The 23532-nt window shown below is 38.2% G+C and overlaps 1 long non-coding RNA gene across 5 annotated transcripts; it reads left to right on the top strand.

The window, feature by feature from the left end:
• Positions 1-598: 598 nt before the first annotated feature.
• On the top strand, positions 599-4691 carry LOC140180813 (uncharacterized). 5 transcript variants are annotated; one of them, XR_011874798.1, is made up of 7 exons: positions 599-1120; positions 1536-1645; positions 1764-2013; positions 2578-2627; positions 2717-2792; positions 3825-3878; positions 4404-4691. It is a non-coding gene; the product is annotated as an uncharacterized lncRNA (long non-coding RNA). The 5 variants fall into 5 exon arrangements; XR_011874799.1 differs by having other exon boundaries at positions 2717-2800; XR_011874796.1 differs by having other exon boundaries at positions 2578-2792.
• Positions 4692-23532: the final 18841 nt, after the last annotated feature.

The following is a 23532-nucleotide window of genomic DNA, read 5'->3' as shown; positions in this document are numbered from 1 at the left end:
CAAAGCAAAGGGTTGACAACTCAAAGCAAGGCATGATCCAAACAGTACAAGAAAAAGGCCTATGGCCACGCTTTTTTTTGCCACGCTTTAAAATCTTGGCCAAAAGTGGTCAATGGCCACGCTTTGGTGAGGGTGGCGATTGAATAGAGATTCGGCCACATTTTTTTTTGCCACGCTTAAAAAACGTGGGGAAAAAGGTCAACGGCCACGCTTTTAGAAGGGTGGCAATTGATTAGAGAAACGGCCACATTTTTTTTGCCACGCTTCAAAAGCGTGGCCATAGAGAGAAAGAGGGACGTTTTAAAAGCGTGGTGACAGGGTTTCATTACGGCGACGCTTATAAAACGTGGCCATATCCTAGTACTCTTTTGGCATGCTTTAAAAGCGTGGCCAAAAGGTTTTTTTCTGCCACGCTTCAAAAGCGTGGCCATAGAGAGAAACAGGGATGGTTTAAAAGCGTGGAGAGAGGGTTTCATTACGGCCACACTTAGAAAATGTAGCCATATATCCTGGTACTCTTTTGGCACGCTTTAAAAGCGTGGCCAAAAGGTCCCCATACAAAATAAAACGCTCCGTTTTACTTCCTCAATCAAAACGCTGCTTATCTCCTTCATCATTCAAAACCCCCTTTCTTTTCAAAGAACCCAGAAGGCCAGAACCCTAAAAGCTTTGAAGTACCCCAGTCCTCACCACAGCACTCCGTGAAGAACCCCAGCCCTTCGAAGAACATCGCCGGCGCTCGCGATGCCTCCGTCGTCACTCTCTCTTCCGGCACTCCCACCATCGCTGCTCCTTCGGCGGTGATTCTCTTTGGTGGTGACACCCTCATCGCAAGTCTCTCTGGTGGTGACTTTCTCTGAGTTCACTCGGTCGACTCGGAGAAGCCTCTGGACCCTGAATCCATCTTCTCCGAGAACGATGAAGATTTGAGCCCTAAATTCAGGGAGCGAAGAGGGGTTCTCTACTTGTTCCGGAGCTCCTCTCACTCCTCGATCCCAAGCCCTAGCTCTCGCTCTTCTCTTGTCTTTATTCTCACCGTTCCCAATCACATCTCCTTCAATGACCTCATTCGTTGGTGTGGGCCCCACCTCCACCATCACCACCGCCTCCTCTTCATCAGGTACCGTTTCTTCTCCTTAAATGTTTGTTGCTTTCTTTGCATATTTCTTTCATTCAAATCCCAAAATTGTTATTTGACATGTGTAGGAATGATGGAATGGAAAATCGCTACAGTGTGCTGATTGAACTTAGTTTTATCTAGCATGTAGCTATTGAAATTGTTCTTTGACATAGAGTGCATACTATGCTATAATATTAGAAGAAAATGAAACTATTTTAGAAGCTAACAATAAAAATGTTGTGAACTAAGTTGAAAAAATATGTTGTAATGAGATAGATAGATTCCCCAAAAGTTTCAATATTTCATTGTCTTTTCCTTTTCGTATTTTTCCCTAACACAAACACCATCTGTAAGCTGATCAAGATCAGAATTTTTCTTCATATTATTGAGAAGATTTTGTAGTGTGATTTTTCAGGTTAGGTATAGGTGAAATAAAGAAGATGGTTTTTCCAGGAGCAAATGAATCCATGTCAGGAGCCCTTTATTTACAAAAAGGAGAAGATATTCAATCTGAAAGGCATATCTGTAAGCAATATACAATTTATTTACCAAATATATTTATAAACTATGCTTCTTTCTGCCTTTCATTCTTAGATATTGCTAATAATATTAATGCTTAAAGGGTCTCTTTGCATTATTGCAGTTGGGTAATCCACTTGTAGAATATGCCACTGACTTCAATTTAAGGGCTGAGTTTTTTTGGTCTCACGGATTAATATCAGATTCCCTTTTTACTTGAGTTTTTTCCCCCTTCCTATGGCCAAACAAAAAGAAAATGAGAGCATCAATGTGTGCGTAGATGACAAAGTTACAAATTATTTGAACGGAAGAGATGTGCAGCAGGTGCTCCATGCCAAGCTCATTGGAGTTTGCAAGTGGGATGTCTGCAGCAAGTAATCTTATCAAACTTTTGATGAATAAAGAATAAAAATAACAGTAAAATAGAGAATGAAAATTGCACCAAATTTATTTTTCCTCTATGTATCTCTGTTGTTCTGCAAACAAGAAGTTCAACTTGTCTTTCTTTACTTCTTATTTTGACTTTTTCCTTTCTATATGAGCCCTTTTTTTAATTTATGTTTATATATATTTTTATGTTTTTCTTTCTACTTATGATCATTTTTTTTAGCTCTTGGTTTGTTAGATACATAGATCTAGTGCAATAGACAGAAATAGAAGCCAATTGGGGTTGTTTTCAAGCCTGTGAGATCAGCCACTTCCAACACCCCCTAACTCCCTCTTCCATTCTTGTTCATTTTTTTTGTTTCCTTTTTTCCTCTTTCTTTCTCTCCCCTTCCATTATTATTCTACTCTACTCCCTCTTTAATTTTTCTCTTTCTTTCTTTCTTTCTCTTGTCGCCTTATTGTAGGGTGTGTTTTCTTTCTTTCTCTATTTTTCTTCCCCCTTTTGAATTTTTATCCTTTTTCATGTTATGGGGTTTTTTATTTGTGCTCAGAAGGTTCTTATGATTAGTGCTTAGAAGGGCAAAGGAATGCAGTTCCAAAGGTAATTTTCTCCACAACTTGTCCTATTGTTAAAGCACATGTTATAATTTTTTGGTTAATTGTGCAACCTTTTTATGTTCCGGATAAAAGTGGAATACTCACTACACTTTGCGATCACTCCTTTCAATGCCCTTGTGTTTCAAAGTGGACATACTTGTCTTGCCCAGTAAGCAGGTTTTTCATTCCTTCATCTTGTTTTCACTTTGTATTGAAGTTCTTATTTTGGCTGGTTTAGGCAATTCTATTGTCACAAAATGTTACTTTCTGGAAGGAAGCAGCTTACTATATGCCTTCTACATCTCGACATATATAATTTTAGAAATAGAGTGACCTCATATGAACATAGAGTTTTAACACTACTTTTGCAGTTTGATTATTCTGTGTTGTATTTGCTATTATTATGTGGGCATTTCTGGTACCAACAGCTGTTTCTGGTTTTATTGCAAGTGACATGAAAAGATTATAATGTTGCCTATAAATTATTTCTAGTTTTATATATTTACTCTGTTTATTCTGTTGCATTAGATTTTAAGTAGAAATCTCAATTCAAATCACCTTGAAGAGGAACATTTGGAAGAAAAATTTATATGCATCAAGATTTATGTATAGAACATTATATGCATCAAAATTTATATGTATCAAGATTTCTCTGACATTATAACAAAAAACAAAAATAATAAAAATATGCAACCCTTATTTTGTCCTACATTAGTATAGAACATTATCATTTTTTTTAAATTGATTCCCATCTCCCCTCCCCCCGGCCCCAAAAACAAAATCATTAGTCCTTGAAATCTGTTAGAGGACAAAGCGATTACTAATATAATAATTGCAAAAAGTATTATATTTCCACTTTGTATTGAAGTTTTGGAAGTATGTTTTTTCTATATAAACTCTTGAATGTCATGTGTTTATGCTGAAGCTAACTTGGACAGATAGTCTGAAATAGAAACATATGCATATCTGGGTCTGATATAATCTTGCTCGCTGTGATTAATTAACACTGGCCTGCTTGCATGAACCACTTTATATTTAATAGATATACTGTCTTTTAGACATAATTCCACATCATCATTTGATAGGATAGCATTTTAATTTCTAACACACTAAGTCTTCATTGTTATTAGCACCACTGTTCTTGAGTATATTTCCCATTTCTATACATGGTTAGTGATTCATTGTTATTTCTCAAAAATAGATTTTGGATGAATACAACCGTCTTCTAACATCTCAGTTGGAAACTCAAAGGCAAGTAAGTTGACACTAATGCTCTTGAAACTCATTCTCTGGGATATTTTTATAACTATGGAAAACAGGCTCTGCTTTGGATGTATGAACTATAGACTATATTATATCATCAAGGTTGACTGGAAACTACTTGTTCCAGACATATCATTAGAAGTATTATAATTACAGGAGTGGTTAGAATTTAGGGGTACAGAACCTGCATGCTTTGGTTTATGATAAATGCTTTAGGATTATAGCTAAAGCTAAATAATGATTTCCTCAATGTGATGATTTTTTGATGTAATAATAAAGCTAAATAATTATTTGTGTATAATTAATTAGATTATATTTTGTATATTTGTGTATATTTGTGTATAATAAATGTATTTATTGAATTCATTTTTAATATATATTTGATATAAATAATTTATTTGATAGCATGCCGAAACATTTACACTAGAAACAGGAGTTAATGTTAATGGAACAAACTATATATATTATGATTGAGGTGATCCCATATTTTTCTTAGATTATATTATTTTATTTCTAGAACATACTTCATGATTCGGATGACAAAAAATGCTTGAAGATATTAAAGAATTGCTGAAAGGCTATACACCGAATGATGGGGTGGACAAAGTTCTTCCTGCAGTACCAGAGCAGACAGATGTTGCTAAGATGGCTTTCAGGTCTGATGTTTTCATGATGTTTCAAATGCCAAAAGGGAAGGAACGAACTTACCAAGATTTGTAAATCCCACCTTAGTAAATCTGTATAATTGTTGTCAAATTTGGTAAGCTAATTAAAGTATTAGATAGCATTGTATTTTTTTTGCTCAAGTTGGAAAGCTTGTTGTGAAATTAGAGTTTTGAACTCGAGATTTATTTTGTATTTGAGCATTAATGTATAAAATAATTATAGCAAAGATTATATATGTCAGTAATTACTATTTGATTTATCTTGTAATAAAAATTGCATACTAGTTTGGTAATAGAAAATAACTGAAAATTTATATTGTGTAGTGATGAAGGTAAAGTCAAAAAAGGATTTTTTTTTAAATTTGATAAGGCTATCGCCACGCGTTAAAAGCATGGCCGTATCTCTCCCTATCGCCACGCTTTAAAAGCGTGGCCGTATCTCTACCTATCGCCACGCTTTAAAAGCGTGGCTATATCTCTACCTATTGCCACGCTTTAAAAGCGTGGCCGTATTTCCCACCTACAGCCACACTTTTACAAGTAGCAGTTTGTAAAAAAGCGTGGCAAACAAAAAACGTGGTAATAGGCTGAAAAAAGCATGGCGATAGAGCAACCGCCACCCTTTCATAGGTCACCCTTTCAAAAGCGTCGCGGTAGCTCAAAAAGCGTGGCGAAAAGCTATCGCCACGCTTTTTTAGCTTTTCGCCACGCTTTTAAAGCGTGGCAATAGAGGTGTTTTCTTGTAGTGAAAAGGCGAGGGTAAAGAACTCATATTACCACTCAAAGGAGGTTGGACCGGGAAGTACCAAACCTTTATAAAATCCACAAAGGATCACAAGGGTAAAACGTCAAATGCTCGACTGATGTATCAACAAAACACACCTCTCAAATTAAAACATTAAATACTCAAAGGCTCCTAAAGGGCAGCCCAAAAGTTTAAACTGTTGTTTTCAAAATAAAAAGTTGCTAGGAAGCAGCTAAACGTCAGAAAGTCAATCATAGAACATTGCAAAAGCTAATAAGTTCAAATAAAGTCCACAAGTCGGACTATACCAAGATACAAAATAAGGATCTAAAGAAATCATCAAAGATCCGAAGCCGCATCGGCAGCTACACCATTAGAAGGAGAAAGCACGGTCAAGATCGGAGTAGCATTAAGGACTCCATCAGGCTCGGGCTCAGGAGGGACTACCTCGGAAGAAGGGGTCGTAGAGGCTGAAGCTGCAGTAGACTTAGCTGATGGCACAAGGGGAGGACCCTCATCTTTGTCATCTGGGGCAGGCACGATCTTGCCGTCCTTCACCATATTATCCAAAATAAATAAAAAAAGGTCAAGCTCGGGAGAAAGAACCCGGACCTGGGCCTTCAAATTTTCATACACTTCGGTCACACTGTCCACCATATGACCTTGGAGCTCGGCATAATCAGCCTGGGCAGACTGAAGTCTCTCCTTAGTTTCCAGCAGCTCACCATAGGTACGGGTGTAGCTCTCCTTGTACTTTTTAGCCGTCTCTTCAGCCAGATTTGCAGCTGCCTCAGCAGCAGTAGCTCGAGACTTTTCCTTCTCCACATCAAATTCCAACTTAGCCACTCTAGCATCTAGCTCATCCTTCAAACCTTTAATTCTATCAAACTCAGACTTGGCGTCTTCCATAAAGGCCTTAGTCGCATGAACCGGGGAATTCCGGACAACACGAGATAAGGCCGCACCCAGGTTGGCCATCTGAATACTATTGCTAGTAATAAAATCAAGATGATGAAGGATAGACACATCATCCAAAGGAACTTTACCATAATGAGCTATCAACTCGGTAGCAAAACCCATGCCATCAAACTCTTTATGGTTCAGATCATAAATCCTAGCGGTCTTCTATTTTTTGGGAGGAAGACCAGTAGCAGTAGGAGAGGAGGCAACACCAGAAGCCATTAGGAAAGGGTCATAGGAAATCATTCGAACTCGAGGAGTCGGGATGATCTTCCTCGGACCCTGAGAGTCAGTGGCCGGCTTCTTAGGAGGCACTTGTACAGAAGAACCCTTCTCTGAAAGACTTCATAGAATCCGAAGATTTCACCATTTCTGAAAAAGGAAGCTAGGGAAACAGTTACACAAATAGAATTCAAAAGACAAAAACGATAAACAGCAAAAGGTAACCACTTCTACACAAAAAGAAGTCGGACACTACCTAGTTTAGCAAGAAGGAGGGAAGGATCTTCCAAAAATCTCTTAGTATCCAGATGAGGAGGCTCCCCCCAGTGCTTTTCCAAAATACCCACAAAAGCTTGCTCTACCTCACTTAAACTCTCCCAAGGATACTTGACTACCACTGTATCCTTTTGCCACCATAAAGGGAAGGTGGGCCCACCATTCTCATCTAAAAAGAAAAGGGGAGCATCCACAACAGCTCGGACCTTAAAGTAGTAGTTCTTAAAGTCACAGAAAGACTCGTCAAACATTGAAAATACCTTTTTCCCCTGGGTAGCTCGGAAGGAGATCCAAGAGGCCTTCTTCTTGGCCACTCCAGGCTTGGTTAACGCAAATAGGTAAAGGAAAAGAGATATGGTAGGTCAGACACCCAGCTCCTGACACAACAGTTGAAAAATCTTTATAAAACCCTAAGAGTTTGGATAAAGCTGAGAAGGGGCCACATTACATGTCTATAAGAGGTCGGTCTCAAAAGCAGTAAAAGGGATGGTGATTTTTAGCTGGCTAAAGAAATAGTCAGAAGCATAGAAGAAGGGACGTTCTCTCTGGGTTAAAGAAGGGAAACTAACCCTCTCCTCAGGGTCAGACGATAACAGTTCATAATTCTTTTCATCATCCCTATTGCTACAGATCCGATAAATCCTCCTAAGCCTCTCACAATACTCAGATCAGCCACAGTCACATACATCAGAACTATTGAATCTAGCCAATCGGCCATACCAGTCAAAACTTTGGTGGATATCTCGACAATGTTTTTTCGAGAAGACATATAGTGAACTACACCTACAAGAAAAGGAAAAAGGGGTCACTACCAAAACAACTCAGACAAAATCTGAAAGAGAAAGAACAACCAGCAAACAAGAGATATGGCTACAAAAAGGGCACCCCATGGTTTACGAAAATAAGAGATTATCAACCAAAACCCAAGGGCACCCTTTGGAGGCAGCAAAACAAAGTACGGGAAAATCGCAAGAAAAAACATACAAACATAGACCTCTTGAATAATAGCGAAAACCTAAGCACCTACATTCCCGAAGCAAAAACAGAAAACAAAGAATTGCAACCACGAGGGAACGAAGGAAAATCAAATCTTTATACAAAGAAAGTACGCAACAGTAAAAAAAAGAGAGGTACGATAAAAAGGCATGAATATAGATACCAACCTGAAGGAGAAAGTAGGAATAATAGTGAGCCAACGAACAATCTTCACCAGCAAGGCTTCAAAAATTCTGGAGCATGAAAGAAAGGAAGCTTCTCTGCACTAAACAAAAGGAATGCACAAATGCAAAACTTTAGAAACAAAGCCTAGAGGCAAGAACGAGACGGAACAGAAGGGAGAAAGAAACTAAAAGCGAGAGCAAAACCTCTTCTTTGTTTTTCAAAATAAAGTATAAAGAGGGAAAAAGAAACAGCAAAACAAAATGAAAGCTCAATCAAGGGGCATTAAAAGCACGTGCATATTCCCAAGGAAGTAACCCCTTCAAGGAATAAAGCGTGACATTAAAGGAGGCAAAAAAGCAAAAAATGCTTTGCATTCAACGCGAAACTCACAAAACAGATTGGACCAAAATGCTTGAGCACGACTTTCCCAAAGAGATTGAAGCTCAGAAAGCACGATCTCATCGAAAAGGTCCGAACTCAAGCAGGGCACTGTTCATACCCTGGGTCGAGCTAGACGATTCAGGTTGGACGAAGACAAAGGACGATTGACCTCTTATAAGGTTGGCCGTCACCGACCTCTTCCTAAAGAGCTCAGCCAAAATCACCATAGAGTCCCAAGTAGGCCCAAACAGATTGACTCAACCCACTCTAAAGGCGGCTGGCCTAAAAGATAGGTGACCTCGCCCAAAGATAAGATAAGATAACTAACTTATCTCAAAGAAAGGTCACTCCCCGCTACTATAGATACACTGGAGCACCCAGGTATAACTCATACTCTGATTCTATGAAAAAACCTGCCTAAAGCATGTGCTAACTTAAGCATCGGAGTCTCTTGCAAGTACCACCACCCTCCGGTGACGAAGGATCAGCAGCATCTCCAACTCTTTCAGGTCGGACACAGTAGCACCGACCAGCACAGAAGATCTCATCTGAGATCGACCTTCAGTTTCAGGTAACCCTCGGAACAGGTAGGTTTTGTAAATGCTTTTGTATATAACACTACAACGTATTTTTGGATGCAAAAATCTAGACAACAATAGATTATAGAAGGTGACAAAAATACTAAATTCTATCACGCCCAGACAGTGATTAGAAGGCGAAAGAATAAGATTTTCAAACAGAGATGGTCTAATGGAGTTTTTCCAAGATTTATATAAGAAGGATCGGTTTGGGAATTGTGTGTTGTGTAAGACCCCACATTTTTTGAAATTAAATACTAAGTTATTTATAATTTATTACATTTGTTAATGATTTTATTAAAAGAAAATTTTTTTTGAAAAGTAATTAAATTAAATTTTTATGATTCTCTGAGTTTAAAATCTATTAGGATTTATAAAATTTTCTAAAATAATTGAGTATTTTCATATTGGAGATTTAAACTTTTAGTAATTAAAAATAACGAGAGTTTTATACAATTTAAATTGAATAATTGAAAGTTTTGATTAATTTTATAAACTAAAAAAATTAATTCATTTATCTCTAATTTTAAAATTAGAGTACTTAATTAAAAATAATTTGTAAGTTGAAAAAATAAATAGTATTCTTAAAGTTAATTATATTGGATTAAATTTGGTTTTAATTTAATACTCTACCAAAACCCTAATTCCTAAATCAAAATTTTGAATCCCCGAAACACAACCCTAACCCTAATTTCTCTAAGCTTAGCTGCTATTTCTCCCTTTTTTCCTTTCATCTTCAACACACACAGTATACTAACACAGCACATGCGAAAATAAGAAAGGAAAAAAAAAAAGAAGAAAGGGAAGTGGGAAGAGAGGAAGGCCCGAGGAAGAAGAAGAGAAGAAGAGGGGGGTGGAGACTGCCGGCGCCACTTGGTCTTGCCACCGTCGACGAACAACCGCGCGATGGAGCAGGGGAAGAGATGGCACGATTGGGATTGTGGAGCCTATCGCATTTTGTCACTGCCGATGCCATTCTGCCGATCGTCTATAAAGCTAATCTCGTCGCCATCATCACTGATTCACCGAAAACTTATCTCTCAACAAATTTCCTCTGGCAAGTGCACCGGATTATCATCAAGTAAAAACTCACAATAGAGTGAGGTTGAATCCCACAGTGATTGGTTAGTTGATTAACTTTAATTGGAGAATTGTGCTAGTTAAACGAAATCAGAATTGGATTGAGGTTTGTAGAATGTAAATTGGCGAGAAACTTAAAGTGCAAGAAATGTAAATAACTGAAGGTAAATGACAGAAATTAAATGGCGGGAAGGAAATTTCAAGTAATTAACGTGCCGAAGATTAAATTGCAAGAAATTAAAAGAGAATAGGGTTGCTGAGCATCAAAGTGAATTACAGAATTAAGAGAATAGGTAAGATCGGAATAGGGAGAGCTCATTGGGGTCAGGAGATGTGATAATCCTTCGGATCAAATTCATTTTTCATCTCTTCCTCAATCAATGTATTCATTGATCTCCTTGGCAATCTTAGGTGATTAGATCCCAATTCCTTGGCAATCTAATCTCTCTAAGCATGAACAATTGCCCAATTCCTTGATTTAAGTGCTCATGGGAAGAGATGAAGTATGGTCACTGATTATACCACACATATTCATAGATCAAAGTATTGGTTGCATTACATGTCACTATATCCATCCAAATCCCAATCTAATCCAATGTGAGAAAGCATTTCTAGCATGATCTCTTCATTCCTCTTCCAAGGTTCAGAGGAGATCCAATTATGAATAGCTTCTTTTCCAAGACAACTATCCAATTGGATGAAGAAGGAAAGCTCTCTAGCAAAATCAAGAGAAAAGATAGAAGAAGGAGATTGAAAACTAATATTGATACATTGAATTACATAGAGCTCCCTAACCCAATGAAAGAGGGTTTAGTTCATCATAGCTCAATTCAAATTACACAGAAAGAAAAATGCAGAAAAGCAGAAAGTACAGAGAAGATGATTATGGAATTTTCCTAATTGGGTTTCTGACTGCCTAACCCCCCAACTAACTTAAACTCTAAGCTATTTATACATTTTCTTCAATTGATCTTCAAGTCATCTGGATTGGGCTTTTGGCCTTTGTTGAAGTTGACTGGATTGGCTCCCAATGCAGTTGAGGAGAGAGAGGTGCCAATTGTGCAGTTCTGATATCAACGTTGGAGTCAACGTTTTTGGGCAAACATTGAGTCAAACATTTCTTTAGAGAAAATGGGTTCTGGGTGTTGCAATCAATGTTTGACTCAACGTTGGAGCACCAATGTTCGCCTATCCACGCGTGCGCGTGGCCTACGCATATGCGCGTTTGGGAACAGAATGCATATCCACGCGTGCGCATGGATACAAATTCCCCAATTCCAGCTTCGAAAGCCTTTCGAAGACGTTGACCTCAGCGTTGGACTAGCAACGTTCCCTCCAACCCTAGCATATCCACGCGTGCGCATCGATGCGCTTTTTCAAATTCAAGGTTTGAGCTTCATATCGCGCACGTTGGCATCAGCGTTGGACTGACAACGTTCCCTCCAATCTTGGCCTATCCACACATGCGCGTTACCTACGCTTGCGCGTGGATTGTCAAAATTCACGATCCACGTGTGCGTGTAGCTTACACGTACGCGTCGCCACAAATTTTCCCAAGCTCCAGAAAGCACATTATATCAAAAATGTTGGAGGTAGCCAACGTTACCTCCAACGTTGGCACTAGAATTATGCAGAACTTTTGCTCTGCCTCTCCTTCCAATGTTTGAGGCAACATTGGTGGTCCAACTTTGGCCACCAACATTGCTTCTCCTCCTTCTTTCCATGGCCATTCTTCAACTTCCTTCCATTCCTTTCTTCACCTATCATCAAAAAACACATGCATCAAAGCTTTTCTAAGTTCACAAGAGATTGCATCATTCTTCTCACACAAGTAATTATGGCATAAATCTCATGAAAAAGCATCAAATTAAATGTTTGAATGAATCAAAGTGTGTATGAACTTTTAATCCAAATGCTTACTTATGGCACAAGAAAGTGCATGAAACTAATAAAAACAGAAGAAAAAGGCTAGTGAAACTAGCCTAAGATGCCTTGGCATCACCGCGAGCTACCATTGCATGCACTGTCACCACCGCTGAAGGTCCGTCGCCGTCGCCATTCGTTCTAGTGTCACCGCCATGTCAGGAACAAGCGAGAGGGAGAGAGATCCATCACCGTCGATGTTGTTTAGTGGGGGAGGAAGAACGGTGACGAGGAAGGGGAGTAGGAGCCATCGTGGTGGCTGCCGTCACCACGTTGGGTAGTAATGGTCAGAGCCACCGCTGATGGAGTTCACCGAACCTGCCTCTACTCTGTTTTATCGGTTATTTATAAGTATGGGTCTAGTTACTATGACTGCATGTGGTGTTTGATGGCTGCTGCCACTGAGGGAGTGGTTGAAAGTGTTGCCTCCGCTATGAACTAAAAGAAAAAGGGGCTTTGACGCGTTTGGTTTTGAGAGTTTCGATGAGTTAAGGTAGGGGCGATTTTTTAAACTCAATTTATTATCAAGAATTGTTACATGTTGATATTAATGCAAAAAAATGTATTTTTATGATTTTCGTACATCTTATGGATTGAATTAAATTATTTGGATGACTCTAAGTGTTTGTTCGATTAAATTATTGATTGGTTGTGGTGTCTAAAAATTATGATTTTTAATCTATTATATTGAATATGGCTTAGATTGTGATTTATGGAATTGGTTTGATTTTGCTGGTAATGAATTAAGATTTGAAAACAATTTGAAAAGAATTTGAAAAATGGTTTGGATGGGACGGGTGGCAAAGTCTGAGTTTTAGGGGAGGTGCTTGATAAACCCCATTTTGAGGGTTTATCTTGTGCTTAATTTAGAGGATTTTATAACCTTTTCCCACATTTATCCAAGGAAATGGCATGGTTTCATGATTGTCTCCTAATTTGTTCTTGAATGTGAAAACATGATTTTTAGACCTTTAATGTATCAATATTAATTCACCTTTGATTCCACTAGATGCCTTGATATGTTTAGTTTTAGATCTAGTTTTAGTGTTAGTTTTCTAGAGGGAGAAGCTCTCTCTTCTCTCTAGGATTAGGATTAGGTTTAGGTTAATTTTTTAGATCAAGGTTAATTTCATGCTTTGATTTACTTTTCCTTTTGCAATTCTTGCCCTTCTACATCTCCTCTCTCTAGTTTAGCATTTAATTCTTGTAATTCTCTACTTTTATGTTGGTGCACTTTTGTTTCTCCTATTTTCCTTTTAATGCAATTCATGTTTTGATTTCGTTTATTGCTTAATTGAATTGTTGTTACTAATTTCCTTACAACTGAGTAGTGTAGATTTACTTTTATTGCAATCTTATTATGCTTTCCTTTTATGCCTTCCAAGTGTTTGATAAAATGCTTGGAAGGATTTTAGAGTAGAATTTTATGTTCTTGGCTTGGGAAGGTAACTTAGGAACTCTTGAGTTACTAATGTCCAAGTAATTGATGATTGGTAGCCATTAACTCTAGTTCTCATTAATTCAATTAGTGAATAGCTAGGACTTATGGACTTGGATTGATATAGCTCATTTGACTTTCCTTTACTAGGTAGAGGATGATTTAATGGGATTGATCATTGCCCATTCTCATGTTGTGGTTAGTAATAAGGATAGAGATCCTTGACCACCAAACCTTGCCAAGACCGCTTTATCATTTGAATTTCATTGTCATTTACTTTCCTTGTTCTCACCCCAAAATATACAATTCATAACCACTAACAAGAACACTACCCTACAATTCCTTTGAGAGATGACCCGAGGTTTAAATACTTCAATTATTAGGATTATTAAGGGTTTGTACTTGTGACAAACAAATTTTTGCATCAAAGGATTATTGTTGGTTTAGAAACTATACTTGCAACGAGATTTCATTAGAGAAATTCTATACCATCAATATTTCCGTTCATAAAAATGGCACTGTTGCCGGGGAGTTGCAATTGTGTGCCTTGTTATTGGTTATTGTATATATGTGAATATTGTGAATATGTTTACCTTTTGCTTCTTTGTTAGTTTGGTAGTTGTAAGAGTTTGTTCTCTTTAGTTGTTACTAGTTTTTGTTTTTATTCTCTCTTTTCATAATGAATTCTCACTTTGTCTTTGAGTTTGGTTCCAACTATGTTGTAGGAAGTGGAGATTACAATGAAGAGATGTATCAAGGATGGGATAATCAAAGGTAGAAGGAGCCATATGCATATGATCAAGCCTCTTGGCAACAACCTCCACCAACGCACTATAAACAAGAGCCATTCTATGATGCATATCAATCTAACGACTATGGTGAGCATCCTTATGACTATTAAGACACACCACCATACGCCTATGAGTCATATCCTCAACATAGCCCTCAACCATACTCACAAGCCCCTTACCACAAAACACCTCCATATGACCCTAATCCTTATCCACCCAACCAACATCCTTTTGAACCATATGAGCCATATATAGAACCACCTGAATTCCAATGTAATTACTTCCAAGAACCACCACCTCTACACTCTTACCAAAAAAAACCACTTTCCTATGATGAACCCTTTCTCCAAGATAATGAACTCTCCTATCCATCCCAATCTCTAATGGATGAAACCTTTGGTGTTCTTCTTCAAGGGCAAGATGAAATGAAAAGGGATGTGCAACAATTTGTGGCTACCTTGACCGAGGTAGTAAGCCGATTAGCCTCCCAATGCTTGAATATTCAAGGAACTCTCATAGCTACATGTGAAGAATCCAAGGAAGAGCATAGCATGACAGAGAGATTAGAAACTCTGGTGAAGAAGGAGGAATGCTACGTTGTGTTAGAACAATTAGAGAAGCCTATGATCATTGAAGAAGAAGAAGAAGTGGTTGAAGACTTAGGAGATGTGGAACCGTCATTAGAACATAGAATTGAAGAGAGCCCCTCCAAGAAGATTGAATTTGATGTTGAGGAGGAGAGTGCACAACGTCCAAAATAAATTTTAAATGAAGACTTAGGGGGAATGAATCTAGAATTGAGTTCCCTCGGTGATGAAGATCACGCATCTAACCTTTTTGGTGGTGAATCCTTTGAACTTAAAGAGACTTTTCCCGAAGAAATGGGAAGCAATGTGGAGGTAGATTTCTCTCACCCTCCTGTTTATGACTTGAGTGATGGAGAAGAGTTAGATGAAATTGATGAACAAAGGATTGAAAATGAAGAAGTTTGTCAAGAGGTGGAAGTGGTCAAGGATGAACACAAGGGAGTAGAGCTTACTAGCACATTGGAGATACCTCTCCCCAAGCCATCACCATCCATTATTTCATTCAAGTGGGTAAATTCATTATACTTAAGCTTTATTATTCCCCTTGAATATGGTTTGCTTGAAATGGATGGTCAACTTAGACATCTTTGTGGCTTTAAGAGCAAAAGGGAGATGGTTAGTGGTTGGAAACATCATTCAAAGTTCATGATGGTTACATGTTCAAAGCTTAATAGCAAGGGTTGGTGTAGAACTAGATTGCTTGGTTCTAGGATGATGTTTGGTCACTTAAATGAGAATTCTAAGGTCATGCCACCCAAATGGAATAATGGTGATCAATTTGAAGATGGGTGTAGAAACAAGATATGGGATTCAGGGATACATGAGGATCAACTTTGGGAGCCCATGGTTTGTGACGAACTCCATCGAAGCTTGGAGATATTGATTTTGAACAATGGAGCTTATTGGAGATCCAAGCATTGGTGGATGTTCAAGGATGAATTCAAGCACAAGCCACCTTGATGGAAGCTCCCTATAAGTTCAACTTAAGGACAATAAACAAAAGTGCTAGGTGGGAGACACCCCACCATGGTAAACTCTTTCCTTTTCCTCTTTTGTAAATATTAGTAGGAATTAGCCTGATTTCATATTTTGTTTAGTTTAATTAGTAGTATGGTATGTTGAATAAGGTTTTATGGTGTTTTGGTAGCTGTTTGGAGGTTTGGAATGCTTGGTTTGGTGCAAAAATATGGAAAAATGTTGAAAAACAGAGCACCAACCCACGTGTACGCGTGCTCCAAGCTTTTCGGCCAATCCACGCATCACTTATGCGTACGCGTGGATGTAGAAGTTTCACTCCTCCATACATTGACCAGAGAGTTCTGCCTGCATCGCGCGAACATTATGCCTCTTGCGCAACCGAACTCACGCGTACGCGTGCCTTACGCATACGCATCGATCCTCTCGGGCACAACCCCCATGTACGCGTGAACCACGCGTACACGTCGAACCCATTTCACCCCATCCACGCATACGCGCAAGGGACGCGTACGCGCGATTTCCCTGTTTCACCCACCTTCTTTTCTTCTCTTCTTTCCATTTCTTCCCTTCTTCTTTCTTCTCTTCTATTCTTTACCATCTTCAGCCATCATCCAACATTACCAAAAACCATCCATAACCATTTCTTTTAGGTAGTTAATTAGTTAGTTGTATTTTTCTTTAATTTTTTACTTTTCATTCTAAGTGTTGGATTGTTAATCTTGTTTACCATTAGTTGTTGCTGAGTACTAAAGAGGATGTTATCTTAACATCATTATATTTATAATCATTGTTGGACTCTTTAATTAAAGTTGTATATTGTTACTTGGTTTTGAGTTCTTCATGCCTAATTTTGTGGATACCAAGTCAATGAGAATTACCTTTCAAGCACTCTAATTCTTTTTGAATTGCATGTTGTAGCTAGCCACCATGTGATTTGAATTCCTCTCCCTTGATTATTAGGCAATTCCTTGATATTGGATGTTGTGCATTCACCTTAATGCATTGAGTTTCTTGATCATATGCATCCATATATATTGCTTGAATGCTTTCATGCTTCTTTATCGCTTGTTTGGTTGTCTTAACCTACAAGATTAAAGTGTTTCAAGTACACTAGAATGAGTGAAGTGCATTCTTCTTTTGTGTAAATTGTGACAAAGCTTTTTATGCTAGTGTGCGTATGTTTTTTACCGCGCGCAATTTAGGACACACACCTATTATTCATTAATATCACAACTGATTCACTCACTTCATTATAGTAATTCTAACCTCATTCCAACAATGTTTGCTTCCTTGCTTTTGTATTTCCTCATCTTACGGTGTTGTTTTCTATTTTTCATGATATGATACACCATAAGCAACAATGGAAGTGGACGAAAGAACACGCAGCAACCGGTTGACCTACCAGCTGAAGGTAGCAACTCGGAAAGTCGTCGTACCCCCTTGCTCAACCTTGATTGCACCGAGGATGGTGCAAACTTTTAAGTGTGGGGAGGTCGTCCGCCGTTCGGCGTTCTTGGGTGACAAGTTTCTAATCCCAACACTTTTGTATTTCATTTTTTAGGTCTTTTAGAATTCTTTGTTACATTTTTTTTTTGCATATATATACATAATAAGCTTAGTTAAAATAAAAAATATTTTCAAGAAAAACATTCTTAATAGGGCACTGACATCCCAATTGTTTTGAGTGAAAAATTTTTATTGAACTTGCTTGAATCATATATATATTGTGGAACATGATTTTTGAGCTAAGAACACATAACCTTGTGAGTTTTGAGCCTAATTGCGTGGTTATATCTTATAACCACTTATTTTCCTTCTTGTGTGCATTGTTCTCTTTCTATGATTGTAATCTTTGATTTGTTTGATTCTCTATGTCCATTATTTTCTGTATTCATGCATTTATATGATTGAGGCCATCATTTCCTTAGCTCACTTACACAAATAGCCTACCTTTTATCAACCTTTGTTAGCCAACTTTGAGCCTACGATTAACCCACTTGTTCTTTAATTTAGCACATTACAAGCCTTAAAGCGAAAAACAATAAATGTCCTTTATTTGGATCTTTGATTAGCTTAGGCTAGTATGTGTGTGTATCATTCAAGTTTGGGGAGATTTGGTAACATTGGTTGGGATAAAAGGGTGTTTTGTATTTCCATATTTGGGAATTGGGTGCATACTCATGTGTTAATCAAATGTATAGACATTATGCATTGATGTCTTGTACAATGTTTGAAAGAAAGAAAAAAAAGGAGAAACACAAAAGAAAAAGAAAAAAGAAAAAAATATGGAAAAGAAAATGAAAAGAAATAAAAAAAAAGAAAAATAATAAAAAGGGGACAAATACATGAGTTTGTGGAAAGTAAAGCTCAATAAAGATCAATGCATAGGTGTTTTGAAATCAAAGGAAAATGCATGAGTTTGTGGAAAAAGTGAAGAATGGGTAGTTAGGATAGTACCTAAATTGTATAGGTTGTCATAGGTTAGGTGGGAAGTTTAAGTTGATCAAAGATTCAAATCGTTAGTCCACTTGGCCATATATGCATCCTACTTTGATGCTATCCCCATCACAACCTTATGAAAAGACCTCTTGATGAATGTATGCATACATTAAATAATTGTTGATTGTTAGATGAAAAACAAATCTTAGAAAGCATGATTAGGGGAGAATTGAGTGAATCAACCCTAAACACTTGAGCGAATAGAGTGTAAACACATCCAGTGAGGGTTCGATTGCTCAATTACATGTCCCCACCTATAATCATCACTCTTCTTGCAAGTTTGTAAAAATATTTAATAACTCAATTCAATTGGGGATTTGATTTGATTGCTATCGCTTTAGCCCTTAAGCTTATATATGTTCTCTTGGGAATTGATTTATTTTGACCAAGTAATTGCATCCATATAGATAGTTGCATATAGATAGGTTGCATTTAGGTAGTTGTTACATTGAATAAATGTTGATACCCTTTGTTCTCTCTTGATTTTAGCATGAGGGCATGCTAGGTTTAAGTGTGGGGAGGTTGATAAACCCCATTTTGTGGGTTTATCTTGTGCTTAATTTAGAGGATTTTATCACCTTTTCTCATATTTATCCAAGGAAATGGCACGGTTTCATGATTGTCTCCTAATTTGTGCTTGAATGTGAAAACATGCTTTTTAGACCTTTAATGTGTCAATATTAATTCACCTTTGATTCCACTAGATGCCTTGATATGTTTGTTAGTGCATTCAGGATGGAAAGGCTAGGAATGGATCAAAGGGATGAAGAGGAAAAGCATGCAAGTGGAGAACACATAAAGAAACAAGGATTTGGGATGCTGAGATCGACGCGCATGCGCAGCAGACGCGCACGCGTGGATTGTAGAGTCGCATGGTGACGCGTACGCATACATGACGCGTACGTGTGGATAGCAAAGTGTCAAGCGACGGGTACGCGTACATGGCTCGTACACGTCGGTGCTCGCACGTGAGTCACTTAAAGGCAATCTGCTGGGGGCGATTTCTGGGCTTCCCAGTGATGCATGGAAAACTTGTCTCATAACAAATTTCCTTCGGTAAGTGTATCGAATTTATCGTCAAGTAAAAACTCACAATAGAGTGAGGTCGAATCCCACAGGGATTGATTGATCAAGCAACTTTAGTTAGAGGAATGTTCTAGTTGAGCGAATCAGAATTTGGGTTGAGAATTGCAGAAAATTAAATGGCGGGAAAGTAAATAACAGAAAAGTAAATGCTAGAAATAAAGAGCTGAATGTAAATGACGGAAAGTAAATTACAGAAGCTTAAATGGGAATGGGGCAATTGCTCATAAAAGTAAACGACAGAAATTAAAGAGAATGGGTAAGATCAGAAATGGGGAGTTCATTGGGCTCAGGAGATGTTGCATTCTCCGGATCAATTTCATTTTCATCTCTTCCTCAATCAATGTACTCATTGATCTCCTTGGCAATCTTAAGTGATCAAATTACAATTCCTTGTAATTCAATCTCTCAAATCTTGATCAATAGCCAATTCCTTGGTCAATTACTCATGAGAAGAGATGAAGTATGGTCACTGATTATACCACATGCATTTTCCAAATCAAGTGTTGAGAGAACTATAGTCACATATCCATCCAAACCCAATTTGGTCCAGCATGAGAAAGCATTTCTAGTATGATCTCTTCATTCCTCTTTCAAGGTTCAGAAGAGATCCAAGTTTGAATAGCTTCTTTTCCAAGATAACTACCCAATTGGATGAAGATCGAAATCTTTCAAGTAAAATCAAGAGAAAAGATAGAAGAAGAATAATGAAAACTAGTATTGATCTATCAAATTACAACAGAGCTCCCTAACCCAATGAAAGGGGTTTAGTTGTTCATAGCTCTGGAAAATAAAAACAAAGATGGAGAATACATTATGAAACTAGAAGTGTAGAGAAAGTAAAATACAGAGAGTAGTCCTATGCCAAGAGGCTCCCTATAATTTCCAACTCCCATTCCATGTTAGTGCCCACGTTAGTGTAACTAACGTAGCCACTAATGTGGTTCTTCTTTGCTTCTTTTTTCCTGAAATCAAGCAATAAAGTGCATCAAAGTTCTAGTCCAAGTCATGGGAAATGCAACATCAAATTTGTCATTAAATTCATGCAAAATCCTCATGAAATCATGTAAAGTGCACAATGTATGCTTGAATCAAGATGTAAGTGAATATCTACCCAAAACTAGCTTATTTTCTAAGGAAATGCATAAAACTACCCTAAAAACAGTAAAAAAAAGGTCAGTGAAACTGGCCAAAATGCCCTGGCATCACAACACCAAACTTAAAGCTTGCTTGTCCCTAAGCAAGTACTGGAACAAGAGAATGATGAATGGAATGCCAAGAGAAATGAGTCATTCTTGTGGAGGTCATGCCCCTGGTTTTATGGTGGTTTCATGCATAGCAACTTAGGTTCATTCCTGGCTTTCAGTCCTTTATCATGTCCTAGAACACTCACTGTGATTGCATCCCATGAGACTTTTATTAATTGATCCTTTTATTCTTATTTTAGGGCTTATTTGTGTTCTTAGGCTAAGTGCTCTGTAAGGGGGCGACTCTTTAAGATAAGCTTTCAGCCAACACTCCCGAACCAGTTGGTTCAAGGTGCTAGGTGTTAAGACACCCCTAAGAACTTACTCCCTCAAGTCTCTTTCCCCCATACATACACACCACAGGCATATAGTTTATTTATTTTCTTTTCTTGAGACCTTGGTGTCCAGCACCTCTTTGGGTTACTAAATGCTCTGTAGTGAAGGTTACTCTTGATAGTGGACTTTCAGCTGATAATCCCGAGTTAGTTAACCCAAGTTACCAAGTGATAAGGCACCCCTAAGAACTTATTCATCCAAGTAGATCCCTCACACAGGAGCACCACAGACACATGCCTCAAGATTAAAACTATTGGTGCCTAGCCTTATTTCTTACTCTTTTTCATTTATTTTTCAACTTTTATTGTTCTTTCCCTTTTTCTTGTTAGGATCTTCTTATTTAGCTAGTCTCATGGGGTGTGTCTCAAGCATAGTTTTCCTGACAGATAGTTGTCTTCCCACCTTATGGTTGAACCAACTTAGCTAACTTATGACTATACCATAAACTCATGAACTTACTCCATAGTATGAACTCCTCTCTGGTCTTTTGAAATACACATTCTCTTTTTCATTTCATTCAAAGGGAAAAGCATACAAGTAAGTAAAGAGATGATGCAGTGACATAGACACTAGCAAATATAGACCTATTCAACAAAAAAAAAATTTAAAAGACAGAATTGAAAAGGTTCAAACTATTATGGAAGCAGGTTCTATTTCATACAAGATCTTCCTTATTCAAAGCATAGAAAAAGATGGACCAAAGAAGGAACTCCACCACCTTTTACTCATGTGGTTGCCCATGCTCTCCTCTTTGCTTGTCCTCCTTGTGTCCCTCTTGAGTGCTCGTACTCCCATTCCCTTTGCTTTTTCCAATCAACTTCTTCCAGAAACCACCATCTTCCATCTTCTTCTTTAGTGTTTCCTTCTGCTGTTTCACCTTCCTCTCTTCTTGTTCTACAAAATCTTTTTGGACCTCATCATATGTAGGAATGGCATAGTGTAGATGATGCATATGACTAGACATGTAGTTCAACTTGGCCTGAGTGTTTATGTTGAACTCCTCCCTATGTAGTTGCCGTCTTTCATTAAGTACAGTGAACTCATTGAATACTTTCATCTGAGCTATTTGCCGCTGATTGAGTGAACTGGGAGTGTTGTTCCAGTTGCTGCTCCATTTGTTGTTTCTACCACTCTTCTTGTTGTCTCATCCAGTTGGACTAAAGGTTTAGTATTTGCTCTTGTCCTTCCATATGTCTCATCCTCAAATCTTCAATGGCTTTTAGAAGGTACTTCATATTCAAGTCGGCTGGGTAAGGATGCTCTTCTTGTTGATATTCTTCCTGATGAGACTCCTCTTGGTGAGCTCCTTCTTTTGCTTTTAGTTTCCCTATTTGTGGCCTTCTTTGTTGCTGAGCAGGTGTAGTATAGACCAGACGCTGGATTGTCATTAGCCTCCCTGGGTTCACCCAGTCTGGATTGCTATCCTCAAAGACCACCTTGGCCTTTGTGCACAATCTGAGAATGGTGCTGGGGTACCAAAATCTGGCACCTGATTCAAGCTTCTTAGCTGAATCTTGAATTCCTTCAGCTATCAGTTCATGCACATTGATTTCTCCACCTTGTACTAGGCAATGTACCATAGTCGCTCGATTAATATTGACCTCTGAATTATTTGCAGCTGGGAGGATAGACCTCCTCACGAGTTCAAACCACCCCTTGGCTTCTGGGCTAAGGTTTCCCCTCTTGATGAACCGGGGTCTCCCATCTCCATACCTTTTTCCAGTCAGCTGCTATAACACAGATGTCAGTCACGATTTCTGTGAGCTCATCATTGTCTTGGCTTTTACTTATCCTTGCATGATAACTGCGCTCATCAAAATATGGTGATTTCAGGTGAAGAGTTCTTGTTATAGCATTTGGGCTGAAGTCCACCTCCTTTCCTCTTACATAGCTTTTGAAGGTTAGAGCCCTGGTTTTGTCTTCTCTAACCATATTTGCGTAGAACTCTTTGATGAGGTTTGCATTGATCTTCCCCTTTGGATCAGTGAGCCTTTGCCACCCTCTTTTTTCAATTTTCTCCCGAATATGTGGGCACTCATCTTCATTGAATTGGAAGGTCAACTCGGGCAGTATCTTTTTGAGCTTTATCCGCTCAAATTCTTGTTCATGGAAGGCAGTTTTGAATCTCTTCTCATTGAAAGGAATGCTCTCCATTGGTTCCTTCCTTTTTTGCCTCTTGGAGCTTGACGATGCCATAAATTTGAGTTGCTGTGTGAGGGGATTGGAAGGTAGGGATAGATGAGGAATTTGGTTGGTTAGGATGAGGTGTAATGAAGAGGTTTTTGGACGCCAAAAGTGTTAAGTGTGGAGAGTGGGAATTTGAGTGTGAGGGATAAGTATGCACTAGGACTCACTTATATAGGGAGATTGTGAGTGAATGGAGGGTGTGGATTGATGGAATGGTTGCTTGATGGACGGTTGGGGTTGTGCATGGAGAAAGGACAAGGATCATCACTTTATGAGGTTTATTGGTTCGGCCTTCAAGATTCTCCTTTCTTCAATGTTGCATGGCAACATTTTCCAATGCATTCCTTCTTGAGACAAGTGTATAGTTTCTCTTCATGAAGTGGCCGAACCCTTCTCATTTAGTTGTCTAATCAATCTCCTTCAATGTTCCTCTCCTTTTCCCTATAAAGATAAAATAAGAAAAGTAAGAATTAATATTATAAAAAAATAATTTAAACTTTACGGCTAGA

Source organism: Arachis hypogaea, chromosome 17, assembly GCF_003086295.3.
Source record: "Arachis hypogaea cultivar Tifrunner chromosome 17, arahy.Tifrunner.gnm2.J5K5, whole genome shotgun sequence".
Taxonomy (NCBI): domain Eukaryota; kingdom Viridiplantae; phylum Streptophyta; class Magnoliopsida; order Fabales; family Fabaceae; genus Arachis; species Arachis hypogaea.
The sequence above is the reverse complement of the archived record's forward strand: the minus strand, read 5'-3'. Positions and strand labels throughout refer to the sequence as shown.